At 45.1% G+C, this 13,730-nt stretch overlaps 1 protein-coding gene across 3 annotated transcripts in view; it reads right to left on the bottom strand.

The window, feature by feature from the left end:
- The window catches only part of LOC115192254 (N(G),N(G)-dimethylarginine dimethylaminohydrolase 1), a 120,692-nt gene that overhangs the window by 47,094 nt on the left and 59,868 nt on the right, over window positions 1-13,730 (bottom strand). The window contains exon 1 of one of the 3 annotated variants that reach the window (XM_029750551.1): window positions 2,420-2,462. The exons of the other annotated variants lie outside the window; for them this stretch is intronic. The gene's annotated coding sequence lies outside the window, so the exon portion shown is untranslated. Of the gene's footprint in view, window positions 1-2,419; window positions 2,463-13,730 lie in introns of those variants that run through there. 3 annotated transcript variants of the gene reach the window in all.

Here is a 13,730-nt window from a genome sequence, read left to right as displayed (position 1 = left end):
AATGTCTTAATGTTTACTATACTCAGTGTATTTTTGCATACAAGAGTGTGTGTGTGTGCATGGGCGATTGTGCATACCTGTGTTGTGTTGTGTTTGAGCGCATCTGCTTGCGTCCCAGTGTGTGTGTGTGGATGCATGCCACCAAAACACACACATGCATAAGCACACAAACAGTCTCAGTGTTGCGCTTCTGTAGCTGTCAGGGAGCTGCTGTGGCTTTAGGCTGGGGCTAATAGTGACAGTACGGGTCAGGCCAGAGTGCAGAGACACAGCTAACAGTCCACACTGTGGAGGCACACTAGCCTAGTAGTCCCAACACTAACGTTTGCCAATGCTAAGTCAGTCCGCTAAGTCATTTTGAGTGAGATATAAAACTTAATTGAGTTAAAGCTAGAACACAGAGGCTTAATTGACATCTGAGAATGACTTGAATTATGGAAGGAGAGAAAGAGAAAAGGAGGATTGGATGTGACCCTGAGGATTGGATGACACCCTTGTCACAATGCCTGCAGTTCTGCAGAAAGCAACTATATGGCATCTGCATTCTAGATTGTTCCTGGTATACGGAACAATTGCATTCTTTAGGCTCGGCCAATCTACCACTCAGTGTGTATGTGTGTGCACGTGTCTCAGAGACAGAGCTTACATTCTTCTTATTGGAGTGAGAGATAGCGAGAGAGAGCGAGAGGTCTCCTCCAGGGGAGAGAGACAGAGAGAGAGAGAGGGAGGGAGGGTGGGAGGGAGGGAGGGGGGGGGGTCTCCTCCAGGGGCTGATTGAATGGTTGAATGGCCATCCCTGGACATGATTAACTACACAACAGGGAACTGAGGTATGCACTGCCACACACACACACACACACACACACTGCCACACACACTGCCACACACACTGCCACACACACTGCCACACACACACACACACTGCCACACATAGACGCATGAGTAATGGAGCAGCTGCATCCCCACATTCCAAACAGAAAAGTACTTACCACATTTACCAGAAAAGTATCATGATCTATTGGGTAATTTGTCATTTTCAATGATTCATGTTTTGAGCTAGTCTGTATTAAAATTAATATGACAATTGCATATATTATATAATCATTAACAGATTGCATTTTGCAACCCCCCCCCATCACCTGAAGATGAATGGTTTTGCCCACAGCAAAGTTTTGCTTCCTTCCCGTGCGCCACTGTGTTGGTTCAGTACAGTTAGAAAGCACTAGTTATACCACTGGTGTTAAAAATGAAAATGCACCTGCATTTAAAAAAATGTATATATTTGTTGTGCTGATGCACTCAGGTTGTTGTTACATATCATTTGAGCTGCGTGAACCACAAGCACATTTTTGTCATTTAACTTAGCCTGTAAGAACCATGATGAGCACATGCATATGACAGTAGGCCTAATTACATGTTAATAATACATTTTCTCAACAAGCTGTTTATAGGCATTTAACACCATTCTGCATTTTTGCCATCTATTTTCCGAACATCAATCGGTTAAATCACGTTGTTCAAATGTTTTCATTCAGTTACAAAAGTAACTGTCCTGGCTGAGCCCAGTATGTGATCACACCATGTGCGCTTCGCAGTTACAATGTGGCCAAGCTGTGTCTGTATGCAGTGGCCATTTTAGCATGTACATCTTGGTGGGGCAAAAAAAAAAAAATGTGGGATGCATGCCAGCAAAGCCACTACACAACACTAAACAATACATTAATTGCACTATAACGGTGACTAACGGTGCCCACAAACTGTTAGGGCCTATATATAGCTGTCCCAAAAGCAGAGTCCCAACAGCAGTCCCAACACCTTGCCACAGCTACATCTGGCTTTCAGCGGAGCCTTGTCTGGCAGCGAAACAGTTCATTCAGCCTCATTAACTGCCTTTAAAAAAAAAAACAGAGCTGATATGGCTGGCTTGCTTAAATAAATGTGGTTTCTACTGTCAATTGAGATGTACAAACTATGGCATAAGAGGACAACAAGCGGATAAGAGGCGATCTGTAATTTCGATTAAGACATTAATGAGCGAGCGACAACGGACGTAGTCAATAAAACTATTTGTTCAGCACTTTTGAAATGTACAGTGACAGAATTCAGAACATGGGCCGTTCTTACAGAACCGTAGGATAAATAAAGGGGGTATATAAACAGACAATGAAAGCTCTTACAATATTCAATGATTACATTTCTCTAAAACAGGTTATAGGCAAACAAGCACACACCGGGCACGAACAATGTGTTTACAATACCGCGTTGGTGAAAATAGACCAAATTATTAGGGTGAGGCACAGGGGCTACTAACAGCTTACTACACAACATACAATTAGTATTAATTTCTTAGCTACAGTATACATATCTCTATGGCATCCTACATAATTTATGAAGCAGCACAATACATTTTTGGACTCACATTATTGTGATGTGCTTGGACAGGAAAGTTGCGCGGCGGGCAAATGTTGTCATCAAAGAGAAAGATGCCGATTTACGAAGTCCGAGTTGAATGACTGTTCAAAACGTATTTTCCCAGTCGTAGCTCGTTTTCCCCGAGTTCCCAGTTGTCTTGAACTCACAGTTAGCCACTGATTCCTTCCAAACCAGTCATTGTTGAATTTGTGATTTCCAACTTGTTGTGTAATGTTTATGTCCAATGGCCGATGAGCACCGATACGTTTTACTATATTTTCCTCTTCATTATTTATCTTCATATGACAAGGATTAAAAATGATTTGCCAGTAGACTTGATTCATGATGATGACTGCTAGCTAAGATTGTGAAAGTAAGATGTTGACATGATCAGTCCAATCAAAACAACTGTACATAAAGTGATTTGACGTCATTTCTATGGCCAATGACCTTGAGCCTTCTTGGAAGGGCACTTGCAATATAACTCTATGGTAGCACCCAAGGGGCTGAAATGTTGGATATCTACCCTTTATATGGACTGAAAGCTTGGCGAGTGCGCAAGGTCCCCATGAGTGACAGAATACTGAGCCAGTCACGACGCAATGCTCCTATTTTCTGCTGGCCCACCCCACCACCACAGAAAGCACTGAGCTAGGCTGTAACACCTGTATTTGGAGCTGCCTTACTCAAGAAAACAAAAAAGAGACCATGGTTGTATGCGGCTTTATTAACTCAATTATATATATTTTACATTGTTTGCAAACTGATATGAAACAGGTGTGTCTTGACTGTGATAAGGACTCAGGAAATAAGAGTGTCTTGTCTGCTAAATTAACAAAACAAGGCTATGTATGCCATTGCACAGCTATAGGCTTCTACAAAGAAGCACCACTGCCACGATATAATATAACCAGTTGATATTCCGATTTAAATCAACCTTAAATAACACAATTGTTTTATTGACTGAATATATATGGCGAAATTTAGCAATTAGGATTTGTTATCTGATATGGCTATGATAAATGAGGCATTGTTGCGCACTATTGGCATAGATAAACGCCTAGATAAATTCACAATTTTATTTCAGGCCTTGTGTTCTAAAAGTTCTATATAATTTATTGTGGCAGAACCTAAGAAAAATAGTTGTGAATCTGTTCATAAATATGGATTCCTCCTGTGATGAAACCCCCACTTTCAGACAAAGTCAAAACACACACAGACAGGCCAGGTCCGGAAGTTCCAGAACACATAGTACTGTACACAACACACAGAGATGGGAGCACACAAATGGTGCGTAAGAGAACAAACGCAGAGAGCACTGGACAACAGACCTGGTTTGAATTCCATTTCAATTCAGTCAATAAAGAATTGAAAAGTCTCACTTATTTCAAATGAGGATTCTTATACTGATGGGAGTTGAGATGGAACTGACCACAACCCTAATGGACAAAAATAGATATTACAACAAAAAAGAAGCCCAGAACACCCACAGACACAGCAAAACTTTGGAAGGATCGGCACAGATTTCTGCAAGAGGGCCAAAAGAAATGGAGGGTTGTTTATGCTTATAACCGAGCTCTGAAAACACACATTTTGTTAGGCTTCGCTGATGCGTTTACCAAAGACTCTGAACTGGATAAAAAATAGCTCCAATTCTGTATTTTTGCATAATGCCAGCAGCCAGTCCAGAATTCCAGGATGTGTACAGGGAATCAGAGAAAACAAACGCCGTCTTCTACATGCTTCAAGCTTTTCCCAGCCATGAATCCCTAAGTTCGTCTCAATGCTGCAAAATAGCTTCACTCTTGCTCTCGGCAGACCTGTGATTTTACCTTATAAGGGCTGAGAGGATGGCCTGGGAGGTGAACCTGCGTGGATTCAGGGCAGCATACCTTTACCAGCTGGTGAAGCTGTTTTATCTTCCAGGAATGGTACCCCTCCAATCGCCACTGGTTTAGAAAGGCTTAACCCCAGACGAAGGCAACAAGCCATAGACACCAGTAGACATCCTAGCATTCAATTCCAGTCATCATCCTTCCTCCCATTCCATCCAGCCACACAAAATAATCTCCAGGTGGGTTCTGGAACATTGCTAGAATTCTAGAGCTCAGTCGTCCAAACCCACTCCTCTCTCTGTGGCTTAGAGAGCAGCTGGTTGTTGAAGATCTTTAAAGAGCAACTGAAGGCAATAAACGACTTCTCTCATAGAAATTGGCCTATGTGGCATCGATATGAGTCAGAATCATATTATAGTGTCAAAATTGAGGAAAGTGTAAATAGGATCATTTTGATCATGAAGTCAGTCTCATCCAAAACGGAGTTTTGTAAGCGAGTTCATCACAACTTACTTGAGAGTTGGGTATGTAATACTTACATGCCCACTTTTGCCAATGATGCCCAATTGCCCAGAGATAACATGCTGTGGTCCGCCCCCAGCTGCCATGTGGAGTTTGTGGACAATGTTGTCAAGTCTGCATACTGTATGGGTGCAACACGCACATTTCGCTCAGGAAATAGAAGTGAAAATAGGCTTCCATAAAGTTGCTGCAAACTTCCAATGCATTACAACAAGCTCATCATTAAGCTAAGGACCCTGGGATTAAACACTTCCCTCTGCAATTGGATCCTGGACTTCCAGATGGGCTGTCCCCAGGTGGCAAGGGTAGGCATACTATTGAGCCAGGCTAGCTATGATATCACAGGGGAGTGATACTGTAGCTAGCTAAATACATCAAACTAATGTGCAACGTGTTGTACCATGTCAGAGGAAGATGTGCATAGCTCATGTTAGCTATCTACCTTGTAAACAACAGCTAACTGTAGTCCATTTGCATTGGATACTAGCTTGCTAGCCAACTAATTTCAACTCGGACAAAGATATTGATAACTAACCTGGATTGGCAAGTTAGGTAGCTAGCTAGCTAGCATTCTGGAGCCTTGTCAGCAAATATAATGAACATTTTAAACTAAGTTGCAAGCTACTTTTTTAGCAAGGTGTTGTAGAATGAGTGTGTTATTAAACACATTCCAGGCTCTTGCCGTAACTGATGACAGAGAAATATCAGATAGATAGGCTAGCCAGCTACAGCTATCCCCAAGCTATGCTAGCTAGCTGCTGTCAGCTTGGCTAAACACAAGGTCAGCGCAGGCTTTAGCCTACACGTGGAACTGAATTAGCTGACCATCTTAAGATGGCGAGTCAGTCAGGAGGGGAGAAGTCCTCAACTTTGTTCTCACCATAGAAAAGCTAGCTTAGTTTACCTCGCTGTACTCACTAATAGAGCTGTGGCGGTCCTGAAAATGTGTCAGCCGGTAACTGTCATGCAAACAACTGCCGGTCCAAAGGTAAACTATGTTTTAAGCCATTTTCTTTAACAAAAGCCACAATACCCTCACATACCCCCTCAATTCGAGCCCTGGTTTTAATTTAACACACCAAGTCATTCACTGACACTGAGATATTTAAGGAGTGCATGGTGACTGAAGGAATTGGCTGACAACATCTATGGCTAGTAGACTATAATTTAATCTGTCAAACAGGTAGGCCTACCTCTTATTTCTTGAATAGGAAGAAATAGGCTCCAACACAAAGGCCATCCTGTTGTTTGTAGCCCAAAGTCAAATTGAAATGAAGACTGTTTAAATGAATTAGACATTCTCGAAATAGCCTACTTTCAGCACCCATGCGCTGTCCATCTCCGCGGCTGCCGGTTCATAGTAATGTACATTTTGTAAATTACTTGAATATGACTTATTGTGAGGTCAATAACTCTAATAAATAGCTTCATTTCGGACAATTAAACATTTTTATTAAAATCAATTATAGCAGTAGCAAGCTTAGCTCCGGTCTTCCATCTCATCTTCACACTCTCCCTCTCAAACTGAACAGGACATCAGTAGGCCTAGTCCACTGCACAGATATATTTTTATTTTACTAATATATTTTTGTTCTTCGGAAGAAGCCTTAGACTTGTCTCCTGAAGTGCCACCGGTACAGAGCACAGCCATTGGGTAGGCAGCACAAAAGCGTTTACATCAAGAGCAGGGAAGGCCAGGGCTTATGATTGGGATAGCCTATCCATTGCAGTGTGTAATGCACACGGGGTGGCAGGTAGCCTAGTGGTTAGAGCATTGGGCCAGTAACTGAAAAGTTGCTGGATCGAATCCCCGAGCTGACAAGGTAAAAATCTGTAGTTCTGAACAAGGCAGTCAACACACTGGCTGTCATTGTAATTAAGAATTTGTTCTTAACTGACTTGCCTCGTTAAATAAAAAAATGTAGTGTAGCCTAGTTTTAAATACACCATCCCAGTAGTACAAAAACTCAGGATGGAAGTTCATTTTCTTAGAAATATAACTTTGCCCGGTGCATCTCCGAGCATGCTCTTCGTATAGCCTATATTATAGGCTATGGATCATTTGATTGAGACCACACTAGGTGCACTGATATTGCTCAACGAGCAGAGAATCAGGGCTGAGGGGCAGCATCGGGCACACATCGAGATATAATAAGTAATTCATTCTCAAACACTGAGCATTATGACATTTAATCGATAACAAATTACATGACCCTCCACTGGACTAAATAAAAAAAGACTAAACCCTCCCGCTGGCTGAAATTGAAAAAGCATGATGACCCTGCCCCATTTTCCTCCGGGTAAAACTGTGTAAACTTCGACTTGCTGTAACGTTCGTCGTTCAATGAAGAACAAGGTGCAGCGTGGTAGGCGTACATTTTCTTTAATTTTAAATGTTCCACCAAAAAACAATACAACAAACGTAAAGCTAGGAGTGTAAACACATGCAACACAAAAGACAAGATCCCACAACTGAAGGTGGGAAAAAGGGCAGCCTAAGTATGATCCCCAATCAGAGACAACGATAGACAGCTGCCTCTGATTGGGAACCATACTCGGCCAACAAAGAAATATAAACATAGATTTCCCACCCTAGTCACACCCTGACCTACCAAATAGAGACTTTAAAGGATCTCTAAGGTCAGGGCGTGACAATACCCCCCCCCCTCCCAAAGGTGCGGACTGCCGGCCGCAAACCTGAACCTATAGGGGAGGGTCCGGGTGGGCATCTACTCCCTCGGTGGCGGCTCCGGTTCGGGACGTAGCCCCCACTCCGCTTGCGGCTCCCCATACTTCGGTGGAACCAGACCGTGGATCATCGCCAGAGGCTCCGGACCCTGGATCGTCGCCGGAAGAACCGGACCGTAGATCATCGCCGGAGGCTCTGGACTGGGAACCGTCGCTGGAGACTCTGGACTGTCGCTGGAGACTCTGGACTGGGAACCGTCGCTGGAGACTCTGGACTGTCGCTGGAGACTCTGGACTGCGGACCGTCGCTGGAGACTCTGGACTGCGGACCGTCGCTGGAGGCTTCGTGCCATGGATCATCACTACAGGCTCCGGGCCATGGATCCTCACTGGAGGCTTCGTGCCACGGAGCCGGAACAGGTCTCACCGGACTGGGGAGACACACTGGAGACCGGGTGCGCGGAGCTAACACAGGATATACTGGGCCGTGGAGGCGCACTGGAGGTCTGGAGCGTAGGGCTGGCACAACCCGTCCTGTCTGGATGCTTACTTTAGCCCGGCCAGTGCGGGGCGCTGGCACAGGACGAACTGGGCTGTGAAGGCGCACTGGCGACACAGTGCATAGAGCTGGCGCAGGATATACTGGGCCGTGGAGGCGCACTGGAGGTCTGGAGCGTAGGGCTGGCACAACCCGTCCTGGCTGGATGCTCACTTTAGCCTGGCAAGTGCGGGGCGCTGGCACAGGACGAACTGGGCTGTGAAGGCGCACTGGCAACACATTGCGTAGAGCTGGCACAGGATATCCTGGACCGAGGAGGCGTACTGGAGACCAGGAGCACTGAGCCGGCACCATCCGTCCTGGCTGAATGCCCACTCTAGCACGGCAAAAGCAGGGCACAGGCACAGAGCGCACCGGGCTTTGAATGCGCACTGGAGATATAGTGCTTGGCTCAGGTCTAAACCCTGACTCTGCCAATCTCCCCGTGTGCCCCGCCAAAAATGTTTTTTGGGGCTGCCTCTCGGGCTTCCGATGTTGCCGTGCTAGTTCCTCGTAGCGTCGCAATTCCTCCTTTGCTGCCTCTATCTCCTCCCTTGGACGGCGATATTCCCCGGGCCTTGTCCAGGGTCCTGCTCCCTCCAGGATTTCCTCCCAGGTCCAGTCCTCCTGACCACGCTGCTTGGTCCTTTGGTGGTGGGATCTTCTGTAACATTCGTCGTTCAATGAAGACCAAGGTGCAGTGTGGTAGGCGTACATTTTCTTTAATTTTAAATGTACCACCAAAAAAACAATACAACGAACGGAAAGCTAGGAGTGCAAACACTGAAGGTGGGAAAAAGGGCTGCCTAAGTATGATCCCCAATCAGAGACAACGATAGACAGCTGCCTCTGATTGGGAACCATACTCGGCCAACAAAGAAATATAAACATAGATTTCGTCACACCCTGACCTACCAAATAGAGAATTTAAAGGATCTCTAAGGTCAGGGCGTGACACTTGCTTATAATTCCATGGCATTTTTTTATAGTATTTTATAGTAAGAAGAATACAATTGAACATAGCTCAATAAAATAGAAAGTATATTTATCACAAATGATTTCCGAGGGAGTGCGCTGTGTTGAGCAGTTAACAAAGTGATCATTTTAATGCTTAACTTAGAGTTATTGATGCAACTTTAGTTGTAATACACACCTTAGGCTATATGTTTTGATTTGTAATACATTCTAAGGCTGCATGATGCGAATAATGATGATTTGAAATGCTCTGTTTCCTGTGCGGGCTGCACAGACTTCATCAGTCTCTCATTGACAATTTGACAAGCACTTGATAATATTCTCACCAATCAGACTATTCTCAATTTAGCCTGGTATTTACATATAGCCTACCAATATACATTGAGTGTAGAAAACATAAGGTACACCTTCCTAATATTGAGTTGCACCCCCTTTGCCCTCAGAACAGCCTCAATTTGTCAGGGCATGGACCATACAAGGTATCGAAAGTGTTCGACGGGGATGCTGGCCCATGTTGACTCCAATGCTTCCCACAGTTGAGTCAAGCTGGCTGTAAGTCTTTTGGGTGGTGGACCATTCTAAGTATACACGGAAAACTGTTGAGCGTGAAAAACCCATCAGCTTTGCAGTTCTTGGCACAGTCAAACTGGAGTGCCTGGCACCTACTACCATACCCCGTTCAGAGACACTTAAATATTTTGTCTTGCCCGTTCACCCTCTGAATGGCACACATACACAATCTATGTCTCAATTGTCTCAAGGCTTAAAATTATTCCTCAACCTGTCTCCTCCCCTTCATCTACAATGATTGAAGTGGATTTAACAAGTGACATCAATAAGGGATCTTAGCTTTCACCTGGATTCACCTGGTCAGTCTATGTCATGGAATAGCAGCACGAGAAAGCTTGGATCCTCTTTTAAATAGTGACCAGTCAAAACTCTGTTTTTACATGTGATTGCGCAATGACTGAGTTTATAATAACACATTCTTAGAAACGATGCCGTTCCAAGATGGCATAGCAGTCAGACGTCTTTGTCCTCGTCTTGTCGTGTCCCATGTATATATATAAAAAAAAAATTCTTCGCATATCTTTTTATATTTTTCCTAAAGCTCAACTTCAAAATACTCTCCTGCAACCCGCCTCACCCAATGTGTTATGGATCTGCTATTTTCTAAAGTATTTTTCTTTACTTACTTTCGAACCGGAATCCCCTAACAGAAGCTAGCCAGCTAACTAGCTACTAGCTAGTAGTAAGCTAACCACTGCTAGCGGTCATCAGCTAACCTCTAGCTCGGAAATTTCTCGCCAGTTTGCACAACGCGATTCAAACCAGAGCATACCGGACTTATTTTCTCTCCATATCCCAGGATTTACTACACGAAGCACTGCTAATCCATCACGACTGGACTACCGACGTAATCTGCCCGAGGGTTCTTTTTCCAACAGGCCCCTCCGTTGCAATGTCCCCTGAATGCCCATCTGCTAGCCACGGCTCGCTAGCTGTCTAGAGAATATCGGACTGTTAGCTGAATAAGTCCATCGACCAAGTTCTTGGGCCACTATACCTATTTTGCCAATTGGACTGGGCCCCATTACTACACGGAACCCTACTAATCCATCACGGCTGGTCTGCCGATGGAACCGCATGAGGAGGCTCCGCATGAGGAGGCTACAACAGACTTCTCCCGTCGCGACGTCCCTCTAAGGCCCTTCTGCTAGCTTGCTAGCCCAGCCCACTAGCTGTCTGAATCGCAGTGTCTCCAGCCAGCTTAACTACTCACTGGACCCCTATGATCACTCGGTTATGCATGCCTCTCCCTAATGCCAATATGCCTTGTCCATTTCTGTCTCGTTAGTGATTATTGTCATATTTCACTGTAGATCCTCTAGCCCTGCTCAATATGCCTTAGCTAACCCTTCAGTTCCACCTCCCACACATGCGGTGACATCACCTGTTTTAAATGATGTCTCTAGAGACAATATCTCTCTCATCGTCACTCTATGCCTAGGTTTACATCCACTGTATTCACATCCTACCATACCTTTGTCTGTACATTATGACTTGAACCTATATTATCGCGCCCAGAAACCTGCTCCTTTTACTCAATGTTCCGAACGTACTAGACTACCAGTTCTTATAGCCTTTAGCCATACCCTTATCCTACTCCTCCTCTGTTCCTCTGTTGATGTAGAGGTTAATCCAGGCCCTGCAGTGCCTAGCTCCACTCCCATTCCCCAGGCGCTCTCATTTGTTGACTTCTATAACCGTAAAGCCTTGGTTTCATGCATGTTAACATTAGAAGCCTCCTCCCCAAGTTTGTTGTATTCACTGCTTTAGCACACTCTGCCAACACGGATGTCCTAGCCGGGTCTGAATCCTGGCTTAGGAAGACCACCAAAAACTCAGAAATGTCCATCCCTAACTATAACATTTTCCAACAAGATAGAACTGCCAAAGGAGGCGGAGTGGCAATCTACTGCAGAGATAGCCTGCAGAGTTCTGTCATACTATCCAGGACTCAGCCCAAACAATTCGAGCTTCTACTAAAAATCCACCTTTCCAGAAACAAGTCTCTCACCATTGCCACTTACTATAGAACAACCTCTGCTCCCAGCTGTGCCCTGGACACCATAGGTGAATTGATTGCCCCCCATCTATCTCCAGAGCTCGTGCTGCTAGGTGATCTAAACTGGGACATGTTTAACACCCCGGCCATTCTACAATCTAAGCTTGATGCTCTCAATCTCACACAAATTATCAATGAACCTATCAGGTACAACCCCAAATCTGTAAACACGGGCACCCTCATAGATATCATCCTAACCAACTTGCCCTTCAAATACACCTCTGCTGTCTTCAACCAAGATCTCAGCGATCACTGCCTCATTGCCTGCATCCGTAATGGGTCTGCGGTCAAACGACCACCCCTCATCACTGTCAAACACTCCCTAAAACACTTCACTGAGCAGGCCTTTCTAATCGACCTGGCCCGGGTATCCTGGAAGGATATTGACCGCATCCCATCAGTAGAGGATGCCTGTTTTTTCTTTAAAAGTGCCTTCCTCACCAAATAAGGATGCTCCATTCAAAAAATGTTGAACCAGGAACAGATATAGCCCTTGGTTCACTCCAGACCTGACTGCCCTTGACCAGCACAAAAGGATCCTACGGCGTATTGCATTAGCATCAAATAGCCCCTGTGATATGCAACTTTTCAGGGAAGTTAGGAACCAATATACACAGGCAATTAGGAAAGCAAAGGCTAGCTTTTTCAAACAGAAAATTGCATCCTGTATCACAAACTCCTCCCAGCTGCCCACTGCACTAAGGCTAGGAAACACTGTCACCGCTGATAAATTCACGATAATTGCGAATTTCAATAAGCATTTTTCTACGGCTGGCCATGCTTTCCACCTGGCTACCTCTACCCTGGTCAACTGCTCTGCACCCCTCACAGCAACTCACCCAAGCCTCCCCCATTTCTCCTTCACCAAAATCCAGATAGCTGATGTTCTGAAAGAGCTGCAAAATCTGGACCCCTAGACAATCTGGACCCTCTCTTTCTAAAATGATCTGCCGAAATTGTTGCAACCCATATTATTAGCCGGTTCAATCTCTCTTTCGTATCGTGTGAGATCCCCAAAGATTGGAAAGCTGCCGTGGTCATCCCCCTCTTCAAAGAGGGAGACACTCTAGACCCAAACTGCTACAGACCTATATCTATCCAACCCTGCCTTTCTAAGGTCTTCGAAAGACAAGTTAACAAACAGATCACCGACCATTCCGAATTCAACCGTACATTCGCCGCTATGCAATCTGGTTTCCGAGCCGGTCATGTGTGCACCTCAGCCACGCTCAAGGTCCTAAACGATATCATAACTGCCATCGATAAGAGACAATACTGTGCAGCCATATTCATCAACCTGGCCAAGGATTTCGACTCTGTCAATCACCACATTCTAATCGGCAAACTTAACAGCCTTGGTTTCCCAAATGACTTCCTCACCTGGTTCACCAACTACTTCTCTGATAGAGTTCAGTGTGTCAAATCGGAGGGCCTGTTGTCCGGACCTCTAGCAGTCTCTATAGGGGTGCCACAGGGTTCAATTCTCGGGCCGACTCTCTTCTCTGTACACATCAACGATGTCGCTCTTGCTGCTGGTGATTCTCTGATCCACCACTACGCAGACGACACCATTCTGTATACTTCTGGCCCTTCTTTGGACACTGTGCTAACAAACCTCCAGATGAGCTTCAATGCCATACAACTCTCTTTCCATGGCCTCTAACTGGTCTTAAATGCAAGTAAAACTAAATGCATGCTCTTCAACCGATCGCTGCCCACACCTGCCCGCCCATCCAGCATCACTACTCTGGACGTTTCTGACCAAGAATATGTGGCCAACTACAAATACCTAGGTGTCTGGTTAGACTGTAAACTCTCTTTCCAGACCCACATTAAGCATCTCCAATCCAAAATTAAATCTAGAATCGGCTTCCTATTTCGAAACAAAGCCTCCTTCACTCATGCTGCCAAACATACCCTCGTAAAACTGACTATCCTACCAATCCTCGACTTCAGCGATGCAATTTACAAAATAGCCTCCAACACTCTACTCAACAAATTGGATGCAGTCTATCACAGTGCCATCCGTTTTGTCACCAAAGCCCCATATACTCCCCAACAGTGCGACCTGTACGCTCTCATTGGCTGGCCCTCGCAGCATACTCATCGCCAAACCCACTGGCTCCAGGTC

This window comes from Salmo trutta, chromosome 4, assembly GCF_901001165.1.
Source record: "Salmo trutta chromosome 4, fSalTru1.1, whole genome shotgun sequence".
In the NCBI taxonomy this organism is placed as follows: Eukaryota; Metazoa; Chordata; class Actinopteri; order Salmoniformes; family Salmonidae; genus Salmo; species Salmo trutta.
Note: the sequence above shows the minus strand (reverse complement) of the source record. Positions and strands in the feature narration are given on the sequence as shown.